Below are 27,579 nucleotides of genomic sequence, written 5' to 3'. Positions count from 1 at the left end.
CACCAGATACAGATGTCTTCATGGTAGGAGGGACTGGGGCTTTCTGTCCCATAACCTGCATGCTAACAGCAGGGAGGCTCAGCTCTCATCTGACATAACCCAGTTTGGATGGCTAACCTGAGGGCACACGCTACTTGGGGCAAAGGTAACTAGCTTTACTATAACGATGTCATAAAGATGGCTGAACAGGATTAGATGGCTGGGTGCTGATGAACCGTTTAGGGCCACTGTAAAACCATTGGGCATCGCAGGGCTCCCTCTAGTTTCCGGGGACCTTGGGTCAAGTGCTCATCGGATCCTGCTCATCCCTCTGGTGTGAGATCCCCGACCTTTCATTCTGCTCCAAGACCCCCACCCTCCCCGCCCTCCCCGCCCTCTGCTACTGACACAAGCCCCACAGGGAGTTGTCACTTCCCTCCTCCCAGGCATCCTTGCTCCCCCTGACGCCTGCAGCCCAGCGCTCTGGCTTTTCCTTTGACCCAGTGAACCTGCAGGCAACGCCTTTTCAGGCGGCGGGTGGGAACCACTTCTGAGTCACACTGGGGAAAAGGAGACGTGGTGTCTAAGAACGTGCCCTGGAGGCAGAGCTGGGTCATGTGTGTGTGTGCACATGCATGTGTGCACATGCGTACCTTTCATTAAGGGACAGGGAAAACCAAGCTGGGGCTTCGCCGCCTGGTTCCCGTGCAAACTTTCCCACCCCCAAACCCAACAACAGCTGAGAGGAAGGGGCTACTTCAGAACCCCAGCTGCCCTCCCCCAATTCATTTGGCCCCAGCAGACTCTAAGACTGAACTTCACCCCCCTCATCATCTTTAAAATGTCAGTTAAGCCCTTTATCTGGGCTCAAGCAAAGGTAACTTTTGAAGGAAGTGATGTTATGGATTCCCACTGGAATGGACAGATGCTCTGCCCACCCCAGCCCTGATATATAGACCCAAATAAAGACACAGGGGGAAGGAGAGGGGTACAACTCCCACAGGTCTTCTCCTGATTTGTCCTGAGCAGCAGGTGAGCCTAGTGGGCAAGGCTAGGACTCCAGGGCCAGACTGCTTAGGCCAGCATCCCAGCTCTGGCAGGGGCAGGTTCTGAGGCCCTGGGCAAGCCATTTAACCTCCCAGCGGCTCCAATTCTTTTCTGAAAAGTATAAGTACCTCACCTGTCATGTGGGGTTGTCAGGAGGATCCAGTGAGTTCAAGCACACAGAGGCTTTGGACCGCACTTCACCGCTGTAAGCACCTTTCAACTTGCCTTAAACGCAAAAAGAAGACGACTGTGTCCTAAGAAAGGCCGAGGAACTCAGCCACATTCTCATGCTACTTCCCTGTATTGACTGTTTACACTGAAAATGAGGACATAGAAAGAAAGGGCAACCACAGTCTCTTTCCCCTTCAGCAAGATGAGGGCGGAGAGCATTAGTAAAACATCAGCGTATGGAGAAGTGAAATAAGAAAATAAGAGTCTGACGGAGCATTTCCATTGTTCTGGAAGAGATGAACTAGAGATGCAAGTGCCTTTATGAAATACTAACTACATCACCTTGGTGGTGCTGCGTCAGAGTTAACAGTTCTGTGTGCATTTAGAACCATCACGGTGTAATCTAAAGATGAATGGTAAAAATCATGCTAATATTAGTAAATAATATTCATGTATGTATACTTGGGACAGCATTCCATCGCAAATAAAATCACGATGACAGATCAGAGAGACCACCAAAGAAATATAAAAGGCTTTGTGTTTTAGGACCTCCAACGACACTTTTCCTGCTTTTTTGAACGAGGGGCCCCACATCTTCATTTTGTAAATTATGTAGAGGGCTACACCGCAGGCTGACTCCTTGGTGCTCTTCTCACAAACGTCTCATTCAGCCTCATTTCTCTTACAGCCAGGAGAGTTTAAGGGCGGGGCGGGGGGGTGGGTGGCAGAAGAAGGGCTGTTGGAGTATTTTCAGCTGGGGCCTGACTTCCCAGAGGCACTGAGATTCCCCAGAGGGTCCTCTGAGGCCTTGTGGCCACCTGTAGTCAGTATGGTCAGCAGCTGAGAGGATGGCATAGCCTCCTCCCACCCCCCAGCCACAGCTCCCCATCCAGTGTTTTGCCAGATGTCAGGTCTGGAAGGCAGTTGCAGCCGGAGGAAAGGAAAACGATACCGCATCACGAAGGTGGGTGTTGTCAGCCAGGACTCAGGCTGAGGACTGGCCCGGCGCTTGGCTTTGAGAGGCAGGAGTGGGGCAGGGCTGTCATTTCTCTTCCTGGGATCAAAATCAGACAAATCTCCTATTTGGCTTACCAGGCACTAAGTGGATAACACCAGTGAATGTCAGTGCAAATTACAGCTCCAGACTCCTGTCGGCGGCTCTGTGCTGCTTCTTGTCACTCTAATGCAAAGAGACAGCATGGAGTTGATAACAAGCCAGAAGGCTAGGGGATCGGAGAGGGTGGCTGTGTCAGGGACAGGAAAAATGCATGTTGGAGAGACTCAGAAGGTAAAAACCCACAGCTATGACTTCCTTGATTGCCTCTAGGAAATGGGCATTTAAGGGTGTTAGATGCCTGGACAACACCTCGGGTTTTTACAAAACTGAACAGTAACCTCATCAGTTCATCCACCACCCCCCTCCTACCCACCCATCCATCCATCCATCACCCACCCAACCATCCATCCTCATCTGTTAATGAGAGCTGGACTGCCCTCTTGGCACACTGGGATTCTGAGGGATCATGGAGGCCTCCACCTACTGCTTGCAACCCATTTCCTGGGGTTTCTTCTAAGAAGTCTAAAGAACTCTTGGGAGGAAACACCTGTCTTTCTAGCAAAAAAAAAAAAAAAAAAGTGCCTCAGGGCCTTTGAATTTTGTCTAAAACAGCCCAGTGACTGCTCAAAAACTCCAGTTCTGCTCCATTAAACTGCATTTTCTAAACCACTGGGTGTTACTGTTTTAGAGACCCCACTTGGCTGAGGAACAAGATCTTCCCTCTAGCTGGCTTCACAAAGCCCTGCATTTTAGAGCACCAGGATTTGAGTATGTCCATCTGTCTTGAAGCCTGCAAGGGTCAGCTCCCATTAATACTCAGCCTCACTCTATCTCCACCCACATCACACACTGGAGGAACTGATGCAGTCAGAACAGGAAGCCAGGCCTTCCTACAGCAGTGCCGACAAGCTAGTATCTAAGGAACCAGAAACGGGGCCAAGAAGGCACCTGTATGCGACACACGTCCTGTGCATCCTCACAGGTGCCTCAGTGACTGTTCCCTCTATCACCTGATGTCCCACTTGCCCCTGGATACCCAGATTAAATTCCTCACCAAAGGCATGGAGTCTGGCTTCCTGGGCGGTCATCAGGGGCTGGAGAATACTATGGAGCTAACTCCCCTTGGGGGTTAATGTCAACCTGGGAGGTAGAAGCAGAAGCAGGGCAGATACATTCCTCCACCTTCCATTCTCCCATAAACGACCCTGGAGCATGACTCCTTCTTGCAGCCTTTCTGGACAAGCTCTGGGATGCATAAACCTGGCGTCCCCTAGAAGCTCAGGGGGTACTCACAGTGAAACAAAACCCCCACAGTAGCGTGCCAGATGACATTGCACCGCTTTTTGTCCCATTTGTTTCCCTCACCTCCATCCCCCTAGACTTGGACCTTCTAGCCGAATCATTAGAACCTTAAAGGTAGTAAATAATACTTGTTCAACACCTGCCGTGTGCCCACAGGGACTCTGAGGATATTCAAAGGATTATGGAAGTTGGAAAAGTCATTCAGGAGAGCAGGACCTGTATCCCAAGGTCACCTAGAAAATCAGAAGCAGAATGGGAGTGAAACAGTTGAAACTGAGTGCAAAATTGCTGGTGAAAAAAAAAAAAAAAGAAGGAAAAGAGTGGGGAGAATGTAGTAGAGACGGGGTGGCGTCAGACCTGCTGGGGGCTGGGGCCAGTGAAGGAAAGAGGGGCTTGTGTATTCCTGGAGATTTTGATCAAGATTCCAAGCCCCCAACTTGGTCTCCAAGTTGAGAAAGATGTCTGTTTTGGAGATTGAGTCAGCGTTTTTCTCCACGGCAGGAGTAATGAAAGAGTGAAGGAGACAGCTCCCACTACCAGTATACTAGCCCCCTACTGCCGCATGATAAATTACCCCAAACCTTAGCGGTTTAAAACACTACACGTTGTCAGGGTTTTGATTTTAGCCATTGTGGTTTTGCCTTGCCTTTGGCTCATGGGTGGTGAAGTTGGGGCACCATTTCATATACTTATTCCCATTTGGTTATCTTATTTTTTTAATCACAAATAATGCTTTTAATTATTTAGCTTCTTACAGTACTTACATAACAGAAACTGACAAGTCCATGTTGCTGTTGTTTAGTCACTAAGTTGTGTCTGACTCTTTGTGACTCCATGGACTGTAGTCTCCCAGGATCCTCTGTCCATGGGATTTCCCAGGCAAGAATACTGGAGTGGGTTGCCATTTGCTGCTCCAGGGTGGTTATCTTTTTTTGGGAAGTGCTTGGTCAAATCTTTTGCCCATTTTTCCTGGTGTATTGTTGGTATCTTTATCAATTTATGGCCACAAGTTACATATCCAAGATAAGTCTTCAGTCAGATAAATAAATGGCAAATATTTATCCCCTCAAAAAAAAAAAAAACACCCAGCATCAACAATTAGTACCTCTCACTGGCTCAATGCACATGAGTTTGAGTAAGCTCTGGGAGTTGGTGATGGGCAGGGAAGCCTGGGGTGCTGCAGTCCATGGGGTTGCAAAGAGTTGGACATGACTGAGCAACTGAACTGAACTGACTGACTGACAGGTCCTGTGGGTCAGGAATTCAAGAGTAGTCTGGCTGGGTGGCTCCAGCTCTGATCTCCCATTAAGTGAAGGTCAGATGTAGCCTGGGCTGCAGTCAAGTGAGCGTCTGATTGGAGCTGGAGGGTCTGGCCCTGGGATGCTTTGTTCACCTGGCCATTGGTGGGAGGCCTTAACTCCTCGCCATGAGGACCTCTCCCCAAGGGCTGATTGAGTGTTCTTCTGACGTGGTGGCTGGAGATCCAAGAGGCCAAAGCAGAGGCCACAGTGCCTTTCATGACTCAGCTTCAGAAATCACACACTATTCTCTGCATGGTGGTTACACAGAAGCCATGATTCAAGGCAAAGAGAGCACATTCAAGGGCATAGGGGCAAGGAGGTTGAGGACCCTGTAGGGAGGGGGAGCGTTTTTAGAGACTGGATCATAACTGCGTCCTGGAACATCAGAGCTGGGGGTTCTTAGAGACCATCCGTTTCAACAACCTCATTTAATAGCTGAGGAAACCAAAGGTCAGAGACATTAAGCAACTCACTTCAGGTCACTCAGTGAATCATCTGTTCATACTAAACCATGTCTGCAGGCAGCACATTCCTTGGAGCCATGTGAGAATCATAGCTCGTGGTCAATCAGGGTCACTGTGCTGATGAACAGTCAGATAAGAGCTGCTGGATGAACCCACTGCAAAGCCGATGACAGCAGTTCATTCATTCATTCAAAATATATTTATTGAGTGCTTTTCTTGAGGCCAGGCACTGGCATAGAGGTAAGCAAAAATATGCCCCTGCTCTCATGGAGCTTATAGACAGGCAATGTGTAGTCTCATGGATAACGGAAATAATACCACCATGGCAAGTACTTGAAGAAGAGGTTGAAGCCCTGTGAGAACACAGAATACTAAGTTTGTCCCAGCCAAGGAAGCGTCTCCAAGGAAGAGATGATTCAGTGATCACTTGACAGGCTCAAAGTGAGTTCCACTAACAATGAGACGATGATTTTTGTTCACAATTTGTTTTTCAGCTATTGTGTTTTCCACCTCCAGATGTTCCACTTGAGTTTTCTTTTATGTCTTCTATTTCTCTCATAATTGAGTTCATGGTTTCCTTTAACATCCTAGAATATATTTATAAGATTTATCATAGCGATTTTAACGTCTTTGCCTGCCAGTTTCATCATCTCTGCCATTTCTGGGCATATTTCTATTTTTTTTTCGTCCCAGTTACAAGTCATATTTTCCTGCTGTTTGGCACGCCTGGTGATTTTCTATTGGATGCTAGGTAATGGACATTTTACAGTATTAGGTATCAGATTTTGTTTGATTCCTGGAGAGAGTATTGGACTTTGCTCTGGCTCACAGTTACTTGGAAACAGTTTAATCTATTCAGGGCTTGCGTTTCAACTTTGTCCAGAACAACATTTAGTCGAGGACTAATTTAGCACTGTGATTAAGGGAATACCCTTCTGAGGACACAACCCATGTGATACAGGGTCTGCACTTTGGCTGGTGAGAATGCCAATGATTTGCAGCCCTGTAAAAACTCCAGAAATTGATCCATCTGCTCCTTTTAGATGGTTCTTTTTCTTGCCTCAAGGAATTTTTCCACAGGCAGTCAATGATCAGAGATCAAAGACAAGGTTTCTAACCAGACAATGGGGTTTTTCTCCGTGTGTAGAACTCCCTTCTCTCTGGCACACTGCCCTGAAAATGTGAACGTTCTTGGTCTCCAGAAACTCTGAACTCTGTCTCAAGTCCACAAGCCCATCAGCTTCATTTGAGTTCTCTCTAGACAATGAGCTGGTGCCATCACAGGAGGCACCTTGCTAGTTTCCCTCCACAGTCGTGCCTTGACTGTCGTCCAATGTTGTATGTGGTTGTTTCATATACTTTTTCTGGTTTTCTAGTTATTTAAGGCAAGGGTATATACCTAATCCCTGTGACTGATATGGCATATGTTTTCTTTAACTTTTTAAATGTCTTTACTGAAGCCTAATTGGTACAATAAATTGCATACATTTAAAGTGTAAAATGGGCAAGTCTTGACACATGAAACCATCACCACATTGAAGACAACAACCATATCCATCACCTGTTTCACGATCTGTCCTTCTGGTTCCCCGGACCTTTCCTCCCAGGCAACCACTGATCTGCTTTTCCTTATAACAGATTAGTTTTCATTTTCTAAAGTTTTATATAAATTCCTTTTTGTCTGGCTTCATTCAATCAGCATAATTATTTTGACTCATGCATCTTGTTGTTTATATCACTAGTTTCTCCTTGTTCGTTGCCAAGTAATATTCCATTGTATGGATATACCACAATCTGTTTGGCTGTTCATTTATACCACGTTCATTTATTCATTATTGACGGGCATTTGGATTGTTCCAATTGTGGCTATCACACATAAAGCTGTTATGAACATTTATGTAAGAGTCTTTTCATGAACATGTGTTTTCTTCTTTCTTGGATAAGTACCTAGGGATAGAACATATGGTAGGTGTATGTATAAATTTTAAAGAAATTGTTTTCCAATGGCATTTGTTTTAAAGCCAGCTTTTGTTCTGTTTGTTTGTGGACCCATGTGGTGGTGTGGTAAATTTAAGACGTTTGGATATAAACGTTCACCTTCTCTTACGCTGAAGCACTGAGCAGCTGTCATGTTGATTAGTCTCCACCCTCAGGTGAAAGGCAGACCTTCACCACAAGGTGGGAAAAGATGAGAATACAAGGGGCTCCCAGCCTAGCTGCCAGCAGTAGGAAAAGAGACAGAACTCTGGATTTCTTTTTTATTTTTCTTTGAGGCATTTAAACAAAAATTGAAGTGAGATTTGTTCTTTTTGGATAGTTCATCGTTTTCCTATGATTTTTGAAAATATAAAATGTTGGAAAACTTAGGTCAGAGCTGTTTTTTGAAGTTTTGAGCTATCTCCTTGATGTTTGGGTTCTGAAGCTCCTGTCTGTGAATGAATTCAGCCTTTGTTTCACCTTTCCCTGCTGAACAGTGCTGGTGAATTAGAAGGAGATATCCAGTAGGGATAAGTAGCTTTTCTTTGATCCACACACAAATCGAGCTCCATTTAGCCAATAGAGGAATGGGATTCACAAACGCCCATGTGGCTCTGAACCCATGACATATTTAATAGGGCGGGCAGCAGCGGTGCGACCTGTCTCCACCACCTTGTTCCACCTTCCCCAATGTCCAGCACACATGACTTCTCTTAAAGGAGTTTCCTGATGGCAGGCGATATTGTTACACTTCCACTAATATCTCACACAATTTGAGATGTCTGGTACTTGGCAATATTATTTCAGTGCAGAGACCCTTGAAAGCCACATGATCTCTAGGGTGATGGAGAGGAATAGAGTATGGGGAGAGTGCCCAGGTGGCTTCAGCCTCCTCTGTCCTCCTAACAGTGCAGAACAACTGGAGATCAGAGGCCCAGGGCCCTTGGGTGCTGCTGCCACCTGCCAATGCCCTCAGAGCAGGTGGCAGCTTCTCTGGAAAGGGTAGTCCCCACCCGTGAGAAGCAGTCTGCCTCTGACTCTCTGGCTGGCCCAGCTCACAATACAGCTTAAGGACATTTGTGTCCGTATTTAGTAAAGACTTGGAACAGAAAGGGGCTTCCCTGGTGGCTCAGACAGTAAAGAATCTGCCCACAATGCGGGAGACCCAGGTTCCACCCCTGGGTCGGGAAGATCCCCTGGAGAAGGGAACGGCAACCCACTCCAGTATTCTTGCCTGAAGGATCCCATGGGCAGAGGAGCCTGGCGGGCTACAGTCCATAGGATTGCAACAATTCAGACACAACTGAGCGACTAACACTTTCACTGGGACAGAAATGCTAAGTGATCCCTTCACGGCCTTTTCTTAACTGGCCCTTTAAATCTTCAGTTGTGTGATGTGGGCGGAGGCCAGGGACAGGGCCCCTATTGATTACTCTGTTTCTCACTGTTAGCTTTTATTCTTCATAACGATGCTGCTTTCTGTTTTGTTAGGTGGGGCTCCACCTCCCACCTTCCCGTCCACAGACGTAATCTAGTTTGCACTGAGCCTTCTGGGTCCTGCAGCCACCCCATCGATGCTGGCCATGGCTCTGCCTGTGCCCCCAGACGGGGGCCACTCACGCCAGCCTGTGGTTGAGCCTCCTCACCTGGGCACACAGCACACTCTGGAAGCTGGCTGATATAAGTGAAGAGTCGGGCTCAGCTGACAGTGATGTCACAACAGATGGCTGTTTGGAGAAAGGTAGGCCAACTGCCACCAAGTATCCTGGTTCTCTGGCAGGTGATGGGCAGAGGACTGAAGGCATCTCCTTCTTGGCCTCCTCCTGCTTTAGAGAGCCTGGTTGTGCTGGGGAAATAAACGTGCAGTTGATTTTGTTGCCTCCACACCCATGGCACTGTGGCTGAATGGCTGTGGTTGCCATGGCAGCGAGCAACATTTCGGTTATCGTCTGTGGCCTTTTTCCCTCCCCTGGGAGATGTCTGACATGACTCCGATTCTCTGCGCTGGTTCTGTTCCTTGTGTTTTGGGGGATGGATGTGCTTCCTCCTTGCCCGACTGGGGAGAATTTCCACTGGTCTGGAGAGACTGGCTGATGTGTGGGAAAGATAGGGGTGGGGTAAGAAAAGAGAATTGGAGGAGGGACAAAATTCTGCATGTGAATGGAGGGAAGATTGGAGCAAGGAGACAGGTGGTCCCTGGGTGACAGAGGGGAAGGGGAAAGGAAATAAGGAGGGAGATGGGGACAGAGAAGTGGAAAGGGACAGAGGGGAGAGGGGCACACGGAGTGGAGGCCATCCTGTCCTCAGACACACAGACCCCAGGCTACAACCGTCAGAGCCTCTCCTGTCTCCTCACACTGGCCTGTTCAATGTCCTCTGCCCTCTAGCAGCCCCAAAGCCTCTGGTGGGCAGTGCAGCCTTCTCCTCTGTCCCCAGCCCACCGGCTTCACCATGTGCCTCATAATATCAGGCAATTCAGTGCCCAATGAATTAATGCATGGATGGACATTCAAATGCTTTTTAAGACTGAAATCACTGAATAAAGGCTTTGGGGGACTGATGGAAGGGAATCAAAATCCCTAGTGACAGATGGTCAAACTCACCTGCCAGCTCACGGATTTGCACTGAGAAAGGCAGCTTTGAAGATGAGTGGAGGGAGATACGGTATTGGCTGGTCAGAGGGCGCTCCTCTTTGAGGGAAATTCCCCCCCAGTTCTGGGCACCTGCCTGAGGCTGCTCTTCCGATGCGCTGATTATGGTGGAAGCAAAGCAGGTGTCACTGGCCAAGGTGGCAGGTCAGCTTGCCTGGTGTCTTCCTCTCCAAAGCAGCCCTACGCTGAGATGCCTCAGGCTCCTGCCCTACAGGATGGGGAACGAGATTTGGAGACAGTGGCTTCTTATCACAGTCGTTGTAGGGTGCCGTCAGAGGACGACTGTGACTGCGTGTCCCCACTGTGGTCCCAGGGTACCTCTTGGAAAACAGATCCTGACTGACCTGGGCACAGACCCTTCTGGCAGACTCCTTGGAGAGGAATGATGATGAGGACAGGGTGAAATGAGAAAGGATAGGGGAGGATATCTCTGGGCTTGCCTCATGGGAATGCTTCATCCACAGGGATGGCCTTTGTGTTCCTTCTGATATGGTCAGAGCTATGCGTAACCTTGCGCCTGAGCCCAGCCCTAGGTGGAGCAAAAGGTTTACAACAGAAAATCCCAGCTTGTGTCCAGTGCCGGCAGTTACCAATCTATGGGAACAAATAGGGAAACTGACCCATGTTGAACAAACTCACAGGGGACTGATGGATAAACACGAATGTTACTTAGCTGTGCTGCGTCCTTCAGGTTCTCTGGAATCTGAAAATCCGCCCTGGTAAACAGACCTTCTGTATGACTAACGCCGTGACACTGTCTATTAAAGAAAAGTGTCCATTAAGCCTTATTCCCAAGAAAGGTAGGAAATGGGGCAGGGAACACGTCTGCTGTTCTTTGCACTTGTTAATTCTTGCCTTTTGACTCAACCAAAGGAACTTAATTAGAGGGGAAAATAAATTTTTACTAAACGTCAACCTTAGTATTTTCTTTTTGGATGTAACTATGATTATTAGCTACCTCTCCCCACCTGGTGGAGATCTGGGTAAAGCCGGCTTGAGTGATCAGATTCATGACCTTCAGAAACCGAGGGCCTCCCCCACGATCTCTGCACATCCTTAGGGGCCGGCGTGCCCCTGGCTCCTTCTGTCTTCCCCGGCCCTGCCCTAGCCTGCCGTTTGCTCCTATGTGTGCGGTCCTTACTCTGTGCTGTTTCATGCCACAACTCTCATCAAGGATATCAAGGTTCTCTCTCACACGGAATACCTGTGAGCTGAGCAGAATTTGTCAACTATTACAGGAGTGAAAGGGCTATAAGGGAGAACAGATTTCTATCACAGCAGCACAACTTCAAAATCCAACAGAAGAGCATCTCTGATCTTTACATGGCCTCTGGCCCCGGACGTGGACACTTCCCCGCTCCCTGCCGCCTCTCTCCATGTTGCCCTTTCCCCTGCTCCTTCTTCCTCTCTCCTTTATACTCTGGGCTTCCCTGGTGGCTCAGAGGTTAAAGCATCTGCCTCCAAAGCGGGAGACCCAGGTTCGATCTCTGGGACGGGAAGATCCCTTGGAGAAGGAAATGGCAATCCACTCCAGTATTCTTGCCTGGAGAATCCCATGGACGGAGAATCCCATGGACGGAGAAGCCTAGTAGGTTACAGTCCATGGGGTCACAAAGAGTCGGACACGACTGAGCAACTTCACCTTTATATTCTCCCACACTCTCCTAGTGGTTAAAAAATGCCTCCCACATTTTTTTTTTTTTTTTTTTTGCACAGCAAAGTGGTTTCAATATGAAGACCTCACATTTTACCCCAGGCATGTATTAAGGTCTTTTTTTTTTTTCCAAACAAAGGTAGTCCCCACACCCAAGAAACACACCCATGCTGCTAGGATAACAGAGTCATTGTATCTCCTTTCCAAAACAAATCCTACTGTACTTCTCCACTTCCGTTTCCTCTAAGCACATCCAGTGTTTAGCTGTAATCAGCTCATCCCCAGTGCTACACCTTTTAGACAAGTCTGCTGATCAACTCCTGTCTGTAACTTCCAGGCTGTTTTTGGGAGAAGCCACCTATGAGATCTTGGACAAATACTTAAACTCTCTAAGCCGCCTGGGGGAAGGAAGTGACAGATAACATACAAAGCTGTTACAAAGAGCAAGTAATGGACTTCCCTCGTGGTCCAGTGGTTAAGAATCTGCCTTGCAATTCAGGGGACAAGGGTTCTATCCCTGGTCCAAGAAGATTCCACATGCCGCAAGGCAGCTAAGTTCATGCACCACAACTACTCAAGCCCGTGCACCCTAGAGCCTATAAGCTGAAACTACTGAACCTATGCCCCTTCTCCACAATCAGAAGCGTGCACACCACAACTGGAGAATAGCCCCTGCTTCCCTGGTGGCTCAGCGGTAAAGAATCCACCTGTGACACTGGAGACGCTGGAGACCTGAGTTCGATCCCTGGGCCAGGAAGATCCCCTGGAGGAGGGCATGGCAACCCACCCCAGTATTCTTGCCTGGAGAATCCCATGGACAGAGGAACCTGGCAGGCTACAGTCCACGCGGAAGCAAAGAGTCAGACACGACTGAAGTGACTGAGCACGCACGCCGCAAATAGAGAAGGCTCACACAGGGCAACGAAGACCCAGTGCAGCCAAAAATTATTAAAAAAAAAAAGATCAAGTAACACGATGAGTGTGAAAATGCTTTGTCAGCCACAGAGCCCAGTGAAACTTATGATTAGTTACTCATGGGGCCATTGCTAGCCAGGGACCCAAGCAAGGCTGCCACTGGTTGTCTGAGTCATTGTGTGTCTTCCTTTCTTGGTAACGTCAGCCTGAGTGATGCACTAGTCCAAACACCCTGGGGCAACAGTTGTTGTGTATAAAGAGCACGTGATGAGTAGAGAACTAGCCGTCCTGCCAGAGGTGGAGCATCTCAGCCTACAGAAAGTCTCCATTTGAAGAACACAGAAATGCCCACATGCCTGCACATAGTCCTTGCCTCTGAGCATCTTATAACTTACAGCAAGCACCACTTTTCCAAAAACTATTCTTCTACTTTTACCTCATTTCACAAACAATAATTGTAGATTATTAGACACAACGGTGGGAAAGAGAGAAAGAGACTTATTTGCAGCCCCTCATTCAGAGAAAATCACTATAGTGCTCTAGTGTCAATGCAGCCTGATTTCTTTTTTCTGTGTGTCGGTGTGAACTTCTCCATAACATTTTGCTGCATAGTAAATCATACTTCTTTTATTTTTCTCACAAATAAAGCCTATCTCAGTCATCCACCTTTTAGATTCATTCACTCATTCAACAGATATCAACTGAATGCTTACGATGTGCTAGACACTCTTCCAGGTGCTGGGGAAACAGCGGTGAGAGAACAAACATCTCTGCCCTTGTCCAGCTGACGTTCTAATTGGGGCAGACAGACAATAAACAAATAAGAAAAGTAGTACAGCGTGTGGAGATAAAAGACATGAAAATATCGCCACAGGGGAAAGGGTTTGGGGAGTGTTGCGTAATAAGTCACTTCAGTTGTGTCCAACTCTCTGTGACCTCATGGACTGTAACCCACCAGGCTCCTCTGTCCATGGGATTCTCCAGGCAAGAATACTGGAGTGGGCTGCCATGCCCTTCTCCAGGGGATCTTCCTGGCCCAGGGATCAAACCCGCATCTCATGTCTTCTGCAATGGCAGGTGGGTTCTTTACCACCAGCGCCACCTGGGAGTGTTGGGCAGGCAGAAATTTTAAATGAGAGTGATCATGGAGAGCTTGAAAGCAACAGCCTGAAGGAGACAAAGAACTAAGCCATCTGGAGACCCCGCGGAAGGGTGTTCCAGCAGAGGGAATGGCATATGCTAAAGCCCTGGGTGGGAGCGTGCCCGGCACGTCCTAGGAACAGAAGGGAGGTCGGTGTGGCTGGAAGAGAGTGACAGTGTAGATGGGGAGTAGGAGGTGAGACAGGGAGACCACACAGCCTGACAGTGCAGGGCCCTGACAGCCAGGGTGAGGATCAGGCTGTTCTCCGATGGCACCCCACTGGGGGACTGCAGTGTCACTACTGGGGCATTGGAATCACACCCTCTGAGTTAACCTTGAGGTTAAAATGCAGGTGGGAAACGGTAGGAGCAGGGGACAGGGACAAGGCTATCGCAATAGAGGTGATAGTTATTTGGACCAGGAGAGTATCAGAGGTGGTGAGGTGAGACGGGGTCTCGATATATTTGAAGATGGAACTGAAACATGAGATGGAGGAGAAAGGTTGAAGGTGATTCCAAGGTCACCCTGAGGCATCATTTAGAGAATGGAGAGCTGGGGAAGGCTGCGGGAGGCCCCGGGGTAGGGAGACGTATCAAAGTTGGTTTGAACATAGTAAGTAGCCAGATGGAGGGGTCCCAGAAGGAGAGGAGAGAATGGACCTGAGAAAATATGTGAGGGGACAACAGCTGAAAACTTCCCTAACACAGGAAAGCGAACAGTCACCCAAGTCCAGGAAGCGCAGAGAGTCCCAGGCAGGATAAACTCAAGGAGGAACGCGCCAAGACACATAGTAATCACGCTGATAAAAATTAAAGAGGAAGAAAAAAATATTAAAAGCAACAAAGGAAAGGCAACAAATAATATACAAGGCAACTTCCATAATAGCTGATTTTTCAGCAGCAACTCTGCAGGCCAGAAGGGAGTGGCAACATATATTTAAAGTGATGAAAGGGAATAACCTACAACCAAGGATGCTCTACGCAGCAAGGCTCTCGTTCAGATTCAATGGAAAAATCAAAACTTTTACAGACACACAAAACCAAGAGAATTCAGCACCACTAGGCCAGCTTTACAATAAATAGTAAAGGAAATTCTCTAGGTGCAAAAGAAAAGGCCACAACTAGAAACAAGAAGATTATGAATGAAAAAGTTCACCAGAAAAACGCAAGCATACAGCAGGGGCAGAAAATGACCTGCACACAAATATGATACCAAAACTGGCAGTTGTGAGACGAGGCGAGCACAAATGCAGGATGTTGGAAATGCATTCGAAATGAAAAGGTCGGCAATTTAAAACACTCTTGTTTAGATATAGACTGCCATATCAAAACCTCATGGTAGCAAAAAACCAAATATCTATAACAGACAAAAGAAAACGGGATCCAAACACAACACTAAAATGAGTCATTAAATCACAAGAGAACAAAAGATGAGGGAGAGAAAAAAACACCTACAAAAACAAATCCAAAACAATTAACAAAATGTGCCGATAAGAACGGACATCACAATAATTATCTTAAATGTCAATGGATTAAATGCTCCAACCAAAAGATACAGACTGGCTGAACAGAAAAAAAGCAAGACCCATGGACATGCTGTCTATAAGAGACCTGCTTCAGATCTAGGGACACATACAGACTGAAAGTGAGGGGATGATGAGAGGTATTCCAAGCAAATGGAAATCAAAAGAAAGCTGGAGTGAATGAATGGCTTTTATATCAGACAAAACAGATTTTAAAATAAAGACTGTTACAAGAGACAAAGAAGGATTTATATTAATAAGTTTTTGCCTGCTGATAACAGCATAAGAAAAGTTTTCGCTCACTTATGTTTTTGTCTTGATGCGGGAATTCAAGTGAGGAATTAACAGAAGGTTCTTCGTGATAGTCATTAATTGCAATAGGGTGATGCCATGGGTGGCAGAGCCCAGCAGGTTGTAGGCACCTATTTCCTACACAGTCACCAAAAATAACTGTTTGGCTTTAGGAAGAGGGAATTCATTAGATTATTAAGCTTTGTGAAGCTTGGACAAACCTAAGTATAAGCTTAGGACAAAGCTGCTGCCTGGCTTGGAGAAGCTGGAATTGTAGGTACCCACAGAAGTTTGGATGGGCACTAACTCATAAGTGTACATTGAAAGTGCCTTTGATCCAAAACTGCTTTTCAAAACTTCTCATTTCCCCCTGAGAACCGTTCTAAAGAACTGCTCTCTGTCCGTTTTTGAGAGAAGATGACTTGTGTACATAATCATCAACCTTAAGTTCCTTCTACTAGTCAAATGGAGCCATATACACTAAAAGTCTTCTATATTTACATTTACACAGCTGTTCTAGGATTTGATTTGTTTATCCCTGAATTCCCAATTCTCTTTAAGAAAATCCTTCAGTATATTGTTATAGGCATCAGTGGCTTATGTAGACAGAAAACCTTCAGTGAGCCTTAAAGATTCAGGTAGCACTCCTACCAAATCATTTGGATTGACCCACAAAGATATTTTCTTTCATAATTTAACCATATGCATATATTTACAAAAAGCTTATGTAAAGCAGAAGAAAGAAAAGAGAGGGAGAGAGAAAGAAAGGGAGGGCGTGAGACCTTTGCTTTGCTTTCACTCCCTGACAGTGAAGTGTTGCTTATTTTAAAAAGAGGGCCCAGAATGTTAAGGGGTTTGAGGGGGGGCCAGAAAGTCATATCCCCTTTCTCACAGCCTCACATGAGTCCTGAGCCAACTGAGTCATAAAGAAAGGTACAGAGTAAGGCAGAGGGGACCAGAAGGCCACTGACACAGAGTGACCGACTGTATTGGCTTCATGTCCTTCCAAACACTGAATCCCGGAATTAGGCATCTCACTCACCCTGCTGTGGCAGAACTGGACCAGATGGCCTGTTCCGTGAGATTTACAGCACGGGAGAGCAGACCCAAGAGGGTTTCGGTGATTTCTGCCCAGCTTCTTCTCCTTCCAAACTCACGATCCAAGAGGGTGACAAGGATAGGGGCTGGAGGAATGGAGTGAGTCCAGGGCTGTCATACCAGGCGCACGGCCTCCACTTGGATGGAAGCATCTTGGGGAAATAAGCTACCCCCTCCCACTCCCAGTCCCCCACCAACACACACCTTCTGAAAGACGAAAGGGTCCCGTTAGGCCCTTGGAAGTGGTGATTCACTTCTCCAGTGGTGACCCAGGGGGCCCTGCACAGCTCTTGTCAGGACAATGAAACACCAGACACCAGGTCATGTGCAGACATTGCTACTCAGAGAGAGATGTGTGTGCATACACGCACACACACACACACAAACAGGATCAGGCAGTATGATCCTGGTATAATTTACAACTGCTCCTTTCACTTGATAATGTAACTGGACTCTGCCTTCCGTAAATACACTTTTACAAAATCGTTTTAATAGCCAAATATCACCCCTCTGTGTGGTATACCTATCGTTTGGTCACCACCCTCCTATTGTTCCCAGTCCTTTGCTGCTATTAAAAAAAACAAACGAAAAATTTTAAAAAGGAACATTGTCTGAACCTTCTCATAGCTGCATGCTTGATTCTAAAGCTACGTTCCTGAAATTGGAATTGCTAGATTAAAGGGCAGGCATGTTTTTAATATAGTGGGTTGTATTTTGCAAATTATGTGTTAGATGACTGTGACAATCCAACACACAAAGGACAGAAAGAGTAGGCAAAAGAGCTAGTTTACCTGAAGGCTGTGGGCATGTCCCCCACAGGCCCTTGCGCCATGCTGGGTACCATAGCCCTCAGCTCACTGTGTGGACTAGCGGGCTGAAAGAACGAATGGGGAGGGACAGCAGGTCTGGGGCTTCTGTGCGTGACAAGGGCAAGTGCGTTTTCAAGGCTGAGCAGGGGCCTCTCCTGCTCGGTTCCAGTGATACATGGGTCCCGGGCCAGCTGCCCATGCTCTTCCTGTGTGCCCCAAAGGATCTAAAGTCAGAAAAACAACATCTTCTGGTTTCGTTTCTCATGAGAGTCTCCCAGATGACCCACTCCCAGCTATCTGTGGGCTCAAGGATACACGTGACATTTGCTTTGTCCCTAAGTCCATGCCTGGAACCTGGACCCTCATCTGCCGTTTTCACACTCAACGATTCCTGGAATGTGTGTGCCTCTCTGGAGGGCATTTCTGAATAGTTGTTGAGCTCACGGGCTAATATTTTCCATGCAGCACCTCCAAAGACAGGCCCACGACAGGAGCGGACTGCCGATGCTCCCGATCACAGGAAAGGTTTTCTGGTGGCTGAGGACAAATGCTAATGAGGGATTCTCAGTTTCTCAGGGCTAGAATTGAGTCGGGGTCTCACTGTGCCCAGGGAAGTTGGCCCCCGAGAACAGGGAGGTGGGCTCTACAAAACAAGGCCCCCCAGAGTGTGGTAGAGAGCTTAGGCCTAAAACAGCCCCCATTCAAAGCTCAGTAGTGTGGGCAAGTCACCTGACCTCTCCGCACCTCAGCGTCCTTAGCTGGAAATAGGGAGTCAGGCTCAGTTAGCAGGGCAATGTAAGGGTCTAACTGAGAAAGGTTATAGGGTAAGTGCCTGCTAAGGGGTAGATGTCATTCCAGCATCAATACGGCCATGTAGAGGCAATAAGATCCCAAAGAAACAAATTTAAAAAAACCACTTGACAGGGAAGAAGGAGGGGCACGTTAAGGATATGGGATTAAGGGATATGAACTACTATGTATAAAATAGATAAGCAAGAAGGGTGTATTGATGGGAATTATAGCCATTATCTTTTAATCACTTAATGGAGTATAATCTGTAAAAATACTGAGTCATTATACTGCATACTTGAACCCAATATAATATTGTAAATCAACTACAATTAAAAAAAATGATCATTGAATATCTCTCACATCCCTATATGCCCAGGGCGTAGCACACAGTCAGCACTCAGTAAATATTTGTGGACTCAGATGAATGAACATGGGCCAGGTCACGTCAGTCATGTAGGTAGCAACAACAGTGAGGAGCTGGTCCCTGGAGAAGCTAAGAAAAGTTCTGTGACAATAATACTACTCATAATAGAAGTAGCAGAGGATTATACAGCACTCAGATGCCTGACACTGCACCTCACATCACCCCTGGAAGGTGATGCTTCGCCTCCATTCACAGAGGAGGGAACTGAGACCCAAGTCAGGTAACTTGCCCCATCTCCCGCAGTTCATGATGGAGCAGCGTCCTTGTCTGCTTCCTGGGGCAGGGGGCTGGCAGGCTTGAGTCCCTCCTGCTTGCCGAAGAAGGCTGTGAGCAAGGAGAGTGAACTCAGCTCAGGGTGGAAGGCGGGGAGGACCAGGGCACCTGCCCACGCAAGATGGGCAGAATGGGCTGTGACAACAGAGAGAGGTGATGGAATAGAAATACACCAGGAGAGCCCCTTTCATCCCCGAGCTGTAGAACAGGAGGACACGGTTACTCACAGTATGCCGGGACCTGTTCTCAGGGCTTCACACATATTCACTCTCTCAGTCCTCCCAGCCTGATGGACCGTGAGCTTCCAGGTTTGCACGGCGAGCTGTGGTTTGCATCACTTTTGTCATCCAGGTGACTGATCTGAGCCAGAATAATGATACACAGCTATTTGGAAGATCTCTACCATGGACCATCCTATTGCACATAAATGGCATGCCTATTATAAATCTCAGGTCCTTTTTCTTTTTTCCCAAAGTCTTAGAATGCAGTTTTGTTCATGTGAAGTTTCTTAGGGGCATTTTTATCATGTGTTTGTGTGTGTTTGTGTGTGTGTGTGTGTGTGTGTGTGTGTGTTAGTCACTCAGTAGTGTCCTATGCTTTGCAACCTTATGGAGTATAGCCCACCAGGTTCCTCTGTCCATCAGATTCTCCAGGCAAGAATCCTAGAGTGGTTGCCATTCCCTTCTTCAGGGGATCTTCCCAACCCAGGGACTGAACCTGTGTCTCCTGCATTGCAGATGGATTCTTTACTGCCTGGGCCACCAGGGAAGCTGCTTTATCACCTCAGTTCAGTCAGTTCAGTCGCTCAGTCATGTCCGACTCTTTCAGATCCCATGGACTGCAGCACGCCAGGCCTCCCTGTCCATCACCAACTCCCGGAGTTTACTCAAACTCATGTCCATCTAACTGTCTCATCCTCTGTCATCCCCTTCTCCTCTCACCTTCCATCTTTCCCAGCATCAGGGTCTTTTCAAATGAGTCAGCTCTTCACATGAGGTGGCCAAAGTATTGGAGTTTCAGCTTCAACATCAGTCCTTCCAATGAACACCCAGGACTGATTCCTTTAGGATGGACTGGTTGGATCTCCTTGCAATCCAAGGGACTCTCAAGAGTCTTCCCCAACACCACAGTTCAAAAGCATCAATTCTTCGGTGCTCAGCTTTCTTTATAGTCCAACTCTCATACCCATACATGACCACTGGAAAAACCATAGCCTTGACGAGACAGACCTTTGTTGGCAAAGTAATGTCTCTGCTTTTGAATATGCTATCTAGGTTGGTCATAACTTTTCTTCCAAGGAGTAAGCATCTTTTAATTTCATGGCTGCAGTCACCATCTGCAGTGATTTTGGAGCCCCAAAAAATAAAGTCAGCCACTGTTTCCACTGTTTCTCCATCTATTTGCCATGAAGTGATGGGACCAGATGCCATGATCTTCGTTTTCTGAATGTTGAGCTTTAAGCCAACTTTTTCACTCTCCTCTTTCACTGTCATCAAGAGGCTCTTTAGTTCTTCTTCACTTTCTGCCGTAAGGGTGGTGTCATCTGCATATGTGAGGTTATTGATATTTCTCCTGGCAATCTTGATTCCAGCTTGTGCTTCATCTAGCCCAGCGTTTCTCATGATGTACTCTGCATATAAGTTAAATAAGCACAGTGACAATACACAGGCTTGACATACTCCTTTTCCTATTTGGAATCAGTCTGTTGTTTCATGTCCAGTTCTAACTGTTGCTTCCTGACCTGCATACACTTCTACTGAGGACAAACAGGAAAAACATCAGAAGCAACAAAGTCCTCCCAACATGGCCAAAGATTCTTCAATGGGGGACCACCAGAGGACATGGGGAAGTGAAGCCACTTGCTCCCCAATTTGCTCAGATGATAGTGGTGAGGACCCAGCCTGAGCCTTGGCAAGCTCCCAGAGTGTGGCCAGCCTCGTCAGCTGGGATGCCTGCCCACCATCCCCAGGGATGGCTGGGTGAAGGGTGTCCCAAGGGAGCCTCGCCCATTGCTGGTGGCTGACCCATGAAGTGGGAAGGTCATCTGAGCTGAGCCAATCACGTGAACTCCCTCTGGGATATGACCCAGGCATCCAGGAGAGAGTGACTGGCCCACTGGGAGCAGAAAGATGGGCAGGGCCCCCAAGCTGCCAAGGGGTGAGGCTCCCAATGTTGGCCTGTTCTAGAATCATGACTCTTGACAGTGATTGACCCTACATCTGGGTCTTCAACCCTCCTTATTTCACAGGGAGGAATCTCCACACTTTGACCCCAGGGTCCCTTCCCAGAGTATCTGGGCTGAAGGCCCCGCCTCCCTCCCTCCCCTGTTCTATCCCTGGTCCTGGCCAGAGCAGGTGGGAGGGGTCCACAAAGGCATGGGGGGATCTATTTGCAGTTTCCTTAAACACCCCCTCCTGGCTTCCCAGGGGCAACAGAGCCCGAACGTTCGTCCCACCCGTTGTACTGCTCACTCTTATCTTACTCCTCTGGTTGCTGAAGTTGCTTTTCCTTCTGTTCTGGGCAGAGTTAGGTGAAATTCCCTGTCGATGGGGGTTTCTCTGCCCATCAGCATTGGCCAGCCCCCTCCCCTGCCCCCACCTCCCCACCCAGAGCCTCCACCTAGATTTGACCTAGGAGTTCCCAGCCATGGAACATCTTGAGAAGCCTGACTCCTGCCCAGCAAAAAGCGGATCTGCCCTCAAGTTCAGCCCACGGATGTGAGCAGCAACCCCTCAACCCACACAGCCCCCACTGACCTCGCTCTCAGGCTGGCTCTTCCAGGTCTCCATCTGGGACAACGAGGTGGCAGTGAGGTCCTGCCAAGGCCTGACCAGTCCTCCAGGGAGCCCTGTAAGCATTCTAGACTCTTTGGGGAGATACAAAGTCACACAGAAACAAAAAGTAAACTTGCTGAGGACCGCAAAAAACTACCTACCTACCTTCCTACTCCACCTGAAAGGGATGCAGGAGCTGGTCAAGGCAATCCCAGTGTCTTTCGTTGGTCTAATCAAGGTCAAAGCTAGAATGCGAGCCAGCCGGGAGTACGGGGGCCCTGAGGGGGTGGGGTGCGAGGGTCCCAGCTTTGGGTTGCAGAGAGGACCCAGGATGGAGGCCTGGGGAGGATGGCCCCAGCCCCGCATCCTGTCTGTATGTGTCGTGGCCTTACCCCATCAGCCAGCGTCTGCAGGTCCCCCTGGGTCTGAAGAAACCTGACCCAGCTCTGCTCTGGGCTGCCTGCTCTCCCCCAGCCCGAGTCTCCTACCATCTGGGAAACTTCCTTACTGCTTGTGTTTCTCTCCGGAGCTCACCCATCTCTGAGCCCCTAAAGAAAGGATGAGGGAAAGCAGCCGATCCTGCAGCTGGCGAATGGGTCTGTCTTCCTGTTTTGTGAGCAGGTAGCATGTTGCAATGCTGTCTACTGTCGCTTCCAGCCGCCTCTCACACATTGCCTCAGTGGGCTGCAGAGAGAGGGCTTTGAAGTCCCTGTTTCCCTCACTTCTTTCTGTTTCTCTTCCTTTTCTGTCTCCCTCTTTGCTTCCTCTTCAATCCCTCTCCTCCTAGAACCTCAGCTCTGCACAGTTTCCCTGTGCCTCTGGGTCAAAGAGTTATGAGACTTTCACCACGGGAAGGAACCCAGGCTGGGCAGGTGCAGGTCACTGCTACCCTGAGGACAGCTGTCACCCAGAGACTCTGGGCTCGGCAGACTGGGGTTAAATCTTCCCCACTTCTGCTCAGCTTATTTAATGGACTTCAGCTTCCTGGTCTGTAAAACGCACACTGATCATCATCTCCTAGGGTTGCTGTGGAGATTAAGTGAGATCACATCCCTGAGGACCGGCTGGGCTCAGCGTTCAGTCACCCACGTGTTGGCCCCGCGTGCCTGCCTCCCCTGTCGCCATGCCTGGGGCCTGTCCCCCAGGAGATGACTCAAAGGCCAGGGAGAACACAGGTGTTTCTGGTGGGATGTGTCCCTTCCTGCCCGGGCCCAAGCATCCCAACTCCATTTCTAATTTTGTTCTCACGTTTCATTTTCCTTGGTGTAACTTCTCCAGCCAAACTCCCTGCTGGGCCCACCACCTGCTGGTGAACAACAGTAAAGGTCCACCCACCCACATGGGGGTTGGGGAGCATGACTAAGTGTGGCCCTGGTTTCAATCCCAAAGAACCTAAGCGGAGGTCAGGGATAGAAATTCAGGCATGAAGGGTTTCTGGGAGGAGGTGTGGCCTGACTCGGATAACAGTGCTTGGAGCAGGCCCAGGTGCCTTCAAGTCCTGACCACTACACTCCATGACCTTGGGCAAAGTGCTTGTCCTTTCTAAGTCCTTAACTGTAAACACTGCTGACTCGACCCTAGGGGGTAGGTTATGTTGGTGTCCTATTCCTCTCCCAGATAAGAAAACAGGAGGGAAGTTAAGTAACCTGCTCAAGGTCACCCAGCAAGGCAGAGCTGGAAGACACTGTCCCAGCAACTGACAGGCATTTTCAGCTCGTTTTGCATGGGAAGTCTCCCTAGGGAACTTTGGAGCAGGGAGGTGAGTCCTATACAGCAAAGTGGACACAGCTCCAGAATGCTCCGTGACCCCCTGGCAGAGGCAGCCCACAGGGAACACAGAAGAGCCCGAGGAGGCTGACTTTCCGAGGACTTGGCAGGCACTGCCAGACGTGTGGCCATCAGCTTCCGCTCAGGCTGCCTCCCTCCTCTGCTTTTGCTGGCCCAAACTTTATCAGGACATCTCCTCTTCTCTGGAACTCCTTCCAGCAAGTCCACTAAAAGCAGGGGCCAGATGAGCAAGAACAGTATGAGTCTCAGAGGTCAAGAGAGACTTCTAGTTACAATATACTTCTAGAAGCATACTGGCTTTGTTACCTGAAATTATCATTATTTTCTTTAAAGGCTTAATTTAGGAAGACCCAGAGGTTCACTAAGGCTCCAACTGCTGAAAGACCATGTAATTTAAAGGCCAACTGAGAATGCATTCTACCCTGGCCATTAGGAGGGGGGTGGGGTGCATGGGGTCTTGACATTAAAATAGTTCCGTTTCTGCACTGATGGCATTTGTGGATGTGACCAGGATTTCCCGGTGAGCCTGGACCTTGCCATTTCCTCTCTGCCTCTGAGCTGCCCCCCTTCATTCCTCCTCTCTCCCTCCCTCCCCAAAACCTATTCAGATTTATGGCTAAAACTGAGAGAATGTTCTGGAAAGTGGGGACAGTTAGACTCCAGGCTGATAAGGGCTCAAATTCCAGCTCAACCATTTCTGGGCGGTTCACCTCAGTGAGCGTCAGATGTCCATGTGGAAATTGTGAGTCCACGTGAAGACGGTTTTGCCACGAGTCTAGCACAAGGTAAATGGGGTAGCTGATGGAACAAGGGGACGAGGCTTTCACCCGAAGCTCAGCATGAGTCTGGGGCCCCGTGTGTCCTCAGTCCTTGTGGAGGGCCTCCCCCCGCCACCCTCCAGCTCTCTCCACAGCTTGGCCTCAGGTGAGGACCCCTCCTGCCCTTGGATCTGCCTCTGAGATGGACAGGCCCTGCCTCTCCAGGGACACTCTGTGACTCCCTGCTACCCAAGTAAAATGGACCCTCGCCAGCCTCTGCCCAGGGCTTAGCTGACTGATGAACTATCCTTGGCTGCTACCTGAATGGAGGGAGGGGACATCTGAGGAAGGCCCAGGGACACTGCTTCAGGGACGCACAGGCTGCCCTCGCCCAGTATTTCCCAAGCGTGCAGACCAGGTGCTTGCTTTTGCCAGAGCTGCCAGGAGACGTGCCCACCCCTTAAGGGGGACAAAGGGTAACCATCTGGGTGGTTGTGGGCCTGCGGCGGAAGGAAGATCTTTGTCTTTGAACTTGAGGTCACACCGCTTATAGTAGCTGCTGGGCTGATCTGTGTGTCCATTTCAACTGCCTCCCCAGAGGAAGTCGGGAGCCACGTGAAGGGAGGGAAGGCATCCTCTAGACATGGGTGCCCAGCCGAGGGCAAGGAGATGCTGCATCCAGGTCCAGAGACAGGGCTTAGACCTCACTATGCTCATGACTCACACACAACGCCAGCAGGTCATTACCCACTGTTGTGGCTGAAAGGCTGTGAGAGCACATGGCCCCTCCCTGCCCCGTAACTGTGACTCAGAGGATTAATGAGGGAACCGGTGCCAAGCTCGGTGAATGCAGTTTTGTTTCCCAGCTGGTCCCTCTGAAGAGTCCACAGAGCTGATGGGAAATAGCAAAGGTCAAAGCTCTCTACGTGCAGCTGAGGTCCTCCCAGGGTGTGGTTCTGGGCTCCGTGTCTCTGCCGCCCTCACCTGGGAGGTGAGGCCCTGGGGTCAGACTTAGAGAAGGGTGTGGGGGGACATTTTCCAAGCTCTGGTCACATGCCTGGGGTGTTTCACACAGCAAGTGAGCCAGAGGAATGGGTCTTGCTGGGCCTTTTGGAAACTTCCAGTGGCAAAAAGCACAGACTGAACAGCACCTGTTAAAGCTGGAGCAAGCAGGGTGGAAGCCGTCTCTCCACGGTGCTGGCTTGGGGGGCTGGTCCCCGCCATCTTTCACTTGTATGCTTCGGTTCTGTGATCTCTCCCGGGAGGGACGCTGGTGGCTGAAGCCAGAGCCCTGGCAAGACAGGAGGGAGAGAGGCAGGTGGTACCTGGCTGCGGCAGAGGTGGGCGCAGTGCTATCGCTCCTCTCGCTCAAGATCCGGAGCGTCCTTGGTGAAAGGCCTAAATGGGATTGAGCCAATTCTGCCAACCAGAGCAGGTGGCTCGCCATCCAGCTGTATGGGGGTTGAGTCACCCGCCCCTGCTGTCACTGACCTTCAGCACAGCCTGAGAGGAGTGGAGGGTGGAGATCAGGAATGAGGTGCTCTGGGCTCTGGGAAAACTGGCAGAACAAGCCTTCAGTTAGTTACAGATGTTTTCAGGAGAAAATTTTATGAACCCAAGTTCTCATGTCCTCCCATACTTGGAAAAGCACCAAGTTCGTTAACTGAGATGTCTGTTTCTCGTGAGGCGCAGTCGCCTTCTACTGAGATGCGTGTCCCGCTGCTAGTGTCCTTCTCCAAAATCACACGTGTGCTGTGCTCCCTGCTCACTCCCCCGGAAGAATTTCTCAGAGCAACCTGAGAGGCTGTGTCCTGGGCTACAGTCCTCGTTAAGTCCCCGAATACAACTGACACTCACAACTCTTACATTGCGTGTTTTTATCTCAGTCCATAATTCCCCCAAATAATCCAACCTGGGGTAGAGAAGATTCTTTCCAGCTTAATTTTCTCTGACAGGTAATAATCCACATGGGTTCAAAATCAAAATAACATGGATACAATGGGATATCTTGCTCCACCCCGTCCCGGTTCCCTGATTCCTCCCACTACACTCGCTGCTCTTTCTAGCTTCCCACGTACCTTTCCAGGACTCCTGTCTGTAAATCCAAACGCGTATTTCCACTTAAGCGTACTGAAGTGAATGTACGGTACTTTCTGGTGTCGGTCAGGGGCTCCATAGGAAGCAAGTGGCAAAGTCAAGCTGGAGAGCTGAGGAAGGGTTGGTGACAAAGATGACAAAAGTGTGTCTTCTGGGGGTGGGGGAGCAATAGGAGCGAGCCATTCGCCAGGGCTGGGGACTGCGGGGGACCCTGGGCCTGCAGGCGTCAAGCCCGAGACCGGAGATCTCTCCGTGCTATTCACTGAGGTAGCTTCTAGCATAGCTCCATCCCACCTCCTCACCTTCCCAGTCAGTGCTGCTAACAAACTTTTCCGCTGCCAGCTGCCCAGCACCCTGCAGGGTATTACAAATACCCCATGTCACGTGGCGAGCTAGTGAGGTTGGCCAATCGGCTGGGGTGGTCCTTCCCTTCAAAACCAAATGAGAATCCTCAGCTGTGAACCTCCCTGCCAGCAGTCCAGTGCTCCTAGGCGGTGGCCCCCAACCCTTCCTCAACTGTCAAGGAAGACAATTTTTCCATGGACCGGGGAGGGGGTGGTTTGGGGATGATTCAAGTGTATTATATTTCTAGTGCAGTTTATTTCTAATAAATAATCTAATGCAGCCACTGATCCGACAGGAGGTACCAGTCCACAGCCCAGAGGTTGGGGACCCCTGCTCCTGGGGATCATTCCAAGGATTTCTGGGTGCCTGTCACATCGTCCTGGCACTTGCCTGGCCCCTCAGCTGGCGCCCTCGCTCCTCACCTTCCCTCCTTACCTCGGGCTTTCATTGTCCTCACCCAGCCTGCTGCCCGAGTGGGGACACAGCATCCCCCACCCACAGCCTGTCCTTGGGGTGCGGGGACAGCAGAGGGGTATGACAGACAGCACAGATCAAGAATCCATGTGATAACCAACAAGGACCGACTGTATAGCACAGGGAACTCTGCTCAACACTCTGTAATGAGCTACATGGGACAAGAATTTAAAAAAAGAAAAGATATGTGTACATGTATAACTGAATCACTTTGCTGTACAGCTGAAATTAACACAAGGTTGTTAATCAACTATACTCCAATATAAAATAAAGATTCTTTTTAATTTTTAAAAAATACCCATTTAAAATTTATCGACCTCACTTCACCACTGGCAAAACTTACTGCCGACCCTGCCCCAGGGGCTCGGGTCGTCCCTGCCTGGCCATCTATCTCCCTGGTCTCTGGCTCCTGCCTGTTCCTGGGCCTCCCTCCCATCCTCTCTCCGTTCCCTCTGTCCCCTGAGACCCAGCTCCA

At 49.0% G+C, this 27,579-nt stretch overlaps 2 long non-coding RNA genes across 5 annotated transcripts; both read right to left on the bottom strand.

Moving 5' to 3' along the window:
* On the bottom strand, positions 890-19,844 carry LOC102173976. 4 transcript variants are annotated; one of them, XR_001917035.1, is made up of 9 exons: positions 19,810-19,844; positions 19,096-19,228; positions 17,362-17,603; positions 16,775-16,859; positions 16,515-16,656; positions 9,902-10,707; positions 8,945-9,144; positions 5,331-7,268; positions 4,444-4,621 (listed from the first exon to the last, which is right to left on the bottom strand). It is a non-coding gene; the product is annotated as an uncharacterized LOC102173976 (long non-coding RNA). The 4 variants fall into 4 exon arrangements; XR_310944.3 differs by lacking the exons at positions 4,444-4,621; positions 5,331-7,268; positions 19,810-19,844 and adding exons at positions 890-1,251; positions 2,290-2,377 and having other exon boundaries at positions 19,096-19,411; XR_001297099.2 differs by lacking the exon at positions 19,810-19,844 and having other exon boundaries at positions 19,096-19,411.
* On the bottom strand, positions 20,454-27,249 carry LOC102173615. The gene is made up of 6 exons (XR_310942.3): positions 26,588-27,249; positions 26,267-26,395; positions 25,680-25,746; positions 25,340-25,479; positions 21,625-21,734; positions 20,454-20,498 (listed from the first exon to the last, which is right to left on the bottom strand). It is a non-coding gene; the product is annotated as an uncharacterized LOC102173615 (long non-coding RNA).

The sequence above is a fragment of the Capra hircus genome, chromosome 22 (assembly GCF_001704415.2).
Source record: "Capra hircus breed San Clemente chromosome 22, ASM170441v1, whole genome shotgun sequence".
In the NCBI taxonomy this organism is placed as follows: domain Eukaryota; kingdom Metazoa; phylum Chordata; class Mammalia; order Artiodactyla; family Bovidae; genus Capra; species Capra hircus.
Note: the sequence above shows the minus strand (reverse complement) of the source record. Positions and strands in the feature narration are given on the sequence as shown.